The sequence below is a fragment of the Anneissia japonica genome, unplaced genomic scaffold (assembly GCF_011630105.1).
Source record: "Anneissia japonica isolate Jap-2015-1 unplaced genomic scaffold, ASM1163010v1 scaffold11779_len1430905_cov172, whole genome shotgun sequence".
NCBI lineage: Eukaryota > Metazoa > Echinodermata > Crinoidea > Comatulida > Comatulidae > Anneissia > Anneissia japonica.
In genome coordinates, this window is record NW_022740041.1 from 892,574 (window position 1) to 897,573 (window position 5,000).

A 5,000-nucleotide genomic window follows, 5' to 3' on the forward strand; every position below is an offset into this window, starting at 1 on the left:
GTTACTAAATCATAGAGAAAGAATTTCTCTATGATCCAATCAGAAACTCTAAAATTATGGGGTGACTTACTTGAGATACACCCCCATTACCTAAAGTATAATAGGCAAACACCCCCATATCACTGGGTCAGTAACCAGTAACCAGTAATCAGTAATCAGTAGTCAGTAGTTAGATTCAATTCAGAGAGCCGAGCTGACTCCACTCAAAAAGGGTTCTCTAACATCTGAAACCTGGAGTTTAGCTGATTGTAAACAACGTACAGTTTGTGAGAATAAAAAATTGCAGTGTACTAAAAGGAACTGTGTTATCTCATTAAAAAGTCACCAGCAACTAACCGATATTTAACACTAGGTCTTTCGCGAGATGCACAGAGCAGCTGATCATTGAGGCTAATACAGACTTGAGAATAGCGCATGCACAAAATATGTTCTATAAGGATGATTATGAATAATTCATGAAATTTTATCAAACTATCCTACGTTTAAAAAAAATGCGTGCCCCATGGCCCGTCGCTATGCCACTGGGTGCGCCCTCACCATATCCAACCCTGTCTAAAAGTACGGACCTGATTGGCCATTTTTAACCTGATCCAATGCAATGCTTTTCAGAGTTTGATGTGTGGTTTTTGATATTAGGCTTACTTATGTTTACTACAGCATCAATAATTTGTGCAAACATCTTAGAGAAAGTATGTCCTGTATTCTACTTACTTTTACAGGGTGTGATACTACCGTACATCATTATTTGTTGGAAACGGAAAGAAGACTAATTCGCAACCCTGGAAATCCTATCCCCCAGGTTACAGGAGCATTTCTTTCCGTAAGAAAACATCCATTTCAGCAAGTGGAATCCCCTCTCCTGGCTTCAAACATATTGAGCTTATTATTTTTTTCTGTATGACAGGATCAGTACCTCAGTATCAGTAAATAATGACCTTTTCTTGACCTCGCACATGTGTTGACGAATCAGTTAACAGCTTTGACTATAATTATTGTTCTATTGAAGGGATTTATAGTAATAATTAAACCTAACATAATACAATAAATCGTGGACACCCCCACCCACAGCACCGTCAGACCACGTCTGGCAAACCCTGGCGCCCTTTAGAAGGTTGGGGTTACGGGACGTTCATAATTTCATTGGAGGCCTGTTTGGATGACTCAACCATGATCAGCGAATCTTGTAGCAAGCTGACAAAATGCATAAGGTTAAAAACTAGATTTTTACAAAAGCGACATATTTGTCTCAAAATGTTTTATTTTTTTCTTTCATTTGTCATTTTTCTTTATTTCTGACTAAATTATGGTCAAATAGATTCTAAGCCTGTTTGTACAAGTAGGCATTGCACTATAATAGTCAAAAATATTTTTAAAAATCGATTTTCCCAAAAAAAATCGATTCCCCACCCCACCCTAAAAAAAACCCCGATTTTTTTGGCTCCACATATCTTTCAAAAAATGTATGCCCATACTAATATATGTCGCAAATTTGGCACTTTTGTCATCTGTGTAACATCTTGACGCTAAGGCATTTCACAACACATGTAGGCCTACTCTTTGGCGGAATTAGTCTTATCAAACACAACCAAATATTTGTTCATCAAAGAGCGTATGGTAGATATATTGATTGTGTGTTTACTTGAGTTTCTTATCTTATTGAATCTAATTTCCTGGTAGACATTGATTAAAAACTTACTGTAGTGTGTATATATGATAAATTATTCTAGCATGATTTTATAACTCAATGACTTTATTATCACATCGCCCAAGCCTAGCTTAGGTTAACCAAAACAGTAGAGCAATTATAGTTGTTAGGTTCGCTGTGTGTGTTTCTATAATGGGCATAGAAACGAAATATTTATTTGGGGTGTATACACTTCGATTGAGACTTTTTTCACACGACCAACCAAAACAACATGACTAGGTGGGTAATTTGCCGCAATTAATTTGAAATAGATGCTCACGAACGTTTTCGACCATAATTTCTTCTCAAGTCATATATTTATATATCACTTAACAAACAACTTCGCGAAGACTACGCTATTCTTATAGCAAGACCCATCCTAGCTCTTCGGAGAACTCCCGGTCTTTGTTAAACGCTAACCTCCAAATATCAAATCGTTCGAAATATTTGTTTAAGCTTACGCTTTATGTTCCAAAAGTCAACGACTAACACCGATTTATTCTGTGTTGCCAACCAGTTCGAACCAGCCCTGTAATTTTTAATTGGCCTGTTTGAGTGAAATTCTTTATTGTGTTAATTTTTTTTTTGTATTATTCTATAGCGTTTATTGGAAACATTTTATTTCAAAATTGTGTTTTGTATGCCTAGTTTTAAGATTGTTTTATCGATGGACTCGCGCAAGGCGCTGACTCCAAACCCTCACTGCTTTCTTGTAACCATAACTTTAAAAGCGTCCAGTTTTGAGCGGACGTGCAGTGTGGCAGTAAAATGGGGTGGGGGAACGCCCAACACAAGGCATAGTTCCAGTGAGGCGGAAAAGGGGGTTGGAAAGGACCAAAAACAAGGGCATAGTTCCAGTGAGGCGGGAAAAGCTGGGGCTGCTTGGCTAGGTCCGATTAAACATGGACGGCCAAATATCGCTAATGATAAATCCTATATCTTGATGTACAGTATTGTGTTTGTGAATTTCTATGGCTCCTCTGATCCTTCTGGATTGTCAAGATTGTACAGTGGCTATTAATTCGGCTTTGTCCCAATGTACACGGTGTTGTTGACTGTGGGAGTGCATGACTATAGACGATTTTTGTTGTTCCCCTCTCCTGGCATGGCCTTGGTGTTCATTGAGCCTAGTGCGGAGATCTCGTCCTGTTTCACCAATGTAGCCTAAAACTTTCCACATTCACACGGGATCCGATAAACTCCTGGCTGACTCTGTGCTGGTGGTTTATCCTTGTGTGTTTATAGAGTCCGGAATAGTTTGTTGGGTACGCTATGAAACACTTTGATATCGCTTGAATAAATGAATGCGTTGAATGCAGTGTGAAAGCTGCCCCAAATATGGTAAACATACAGACTTTCTCGATTCCATAATATCTTGCCTGTCGCTGGGTTTGAGTGTGCAATGTCTCTCGTGTGATAACCATTCAGTTTTAGGACTTTCTTAACATTACGTTGCACTTCTTTCTGGATGGAGTTGTGGTCGCTGATGAAATGTGCTCTTCTGATGAGTGTGTTGCAAACTCCTTTCTTGGTGGACGGATGGTGAAACGAGCGTTTGTTCAGATATCTGTCCAATGTCGTTTCACGGGTGCAGTCCGCCTGGTAGCCATGGGCTCTGACGTCTATTCAAAACAGCTACAGTTGCCCTGGAGATCCTTTTGTTTATATGATTGTTTAAGGTCAATCAAGCATGTAGGGTGTTATATGATTCCTTTTCGCGTCATATATAAAAACGATGGGCCTAAACCGAAATTTAGATAATAAAACCCAGTTTAAATAGTTATGATCCGTTCTCACCAGTATGCCTATGCGTTCTTGGAAGTACATACAGTATCCAGATAACGTTGATTTTTTAGTAAATATAAACAAATAAACTTGAGATTTGAGTATCTATATCTCTAACATCCCAAGCAAACACGTCCGTTATACACGGAATCGAGCGCCCCTCGAGTCAACATATATTTACATACTGGAAATAACGTTTATTTTGGGTTAATTTTTGTTTTCAGTGATTAAAGTACATAACGAACACTCCGTGCAAAAATCGTTTTTAAACAGCCAATGACAGGATGTGCAGAATTTATCGATTACGATGTCATTATAATTTGGCCAATAGGAATTATGGGTGTGTATATTATGTCTCTCCAAATAGCGCACGCAATATCATTTGGAGATCTCTAATCTGTGCCAATTCTAGTCGCACCCCAGCAACCGCTTCAACGGAGACGTTTTTCTGCAAAGTCAGCAAGTTGTCATTGTGAGTTTCATTCATTTATAAATCTAGGCTACTTGCAATTTCTTAAATAAAACATCTTTTTATCTAGCCTTCATGCTTTTTTTATGCAAACAAACTACTGTACTGCTCGATTGGTTGTCTTACACCATGGAGGTATAAAAATGTTTTTACCTCCATGCTTATAACTGTACTCACAGGGTTCGTACGTCCCGGAAAGTACCTGGATGTACATAAATTTGAGAATCATATTCAAGGGCCCTTGAAAGTTCTTGAAAATTGACGTTCGTACTTGAAAAGTCCTTGAAAACAGATTTCCATTTTTACATTTTTAGAATCGATTTTGTATTAACAATGTATAAAATTGATTCTTTTATATTACGTTTATTTTCGGTTTCCTGATACATTTTTGTAAACAGAACGCATTCTTCGTCGATGCCACTTGGTGGCCGCGTCTCCTAAACTCTTGCCCGCTAATTGGTTAGTATCGTAGTTCCTACGTCATCGTAAATAGTTTATAAAGAAATGCTTGTGTCTTGTGTTATCTAATCATTTTAACGCTGTATAATAATAATAATAATAATAATAATAATAATAATAATAATAATAATAATAATTTATTCGATATTTCACTTTTATAACAGTGGCAACACACAATTAAGTGGTGCAGTCAATCTTAAACTAAGGGAACAAATTGCTCTTTTGTTATTAAAGAAATATAATCAATTTAGACGAGGCTTAACAAAAGTATCTACGAAAACTAAACAAAGGATTAAACAAAAACAGGCCTATTAAATACAGTAGGAAAAAATAAATAAAAATATAAAAAAAACAAAATAAAAATTTTTCTTAAATTAAAAAAAAAATCTTGTGTTTAAGAAAGCATAATCAATTTACACAACGCTTAACAAAAGTATCAATGAAAACAAAATAAGAATCCATTGTATTTAAAACCCTGTTTCTCAAAGAGTTTAATTACACACAGGGTGATATAACTCTCGATTAAATGCCGCAGCGCATTTTTGCGAGCGGGGCGCAATTTTTTTTCCTGGACGTTTGAGCAGGCAGTGGCGATTGGTGGCC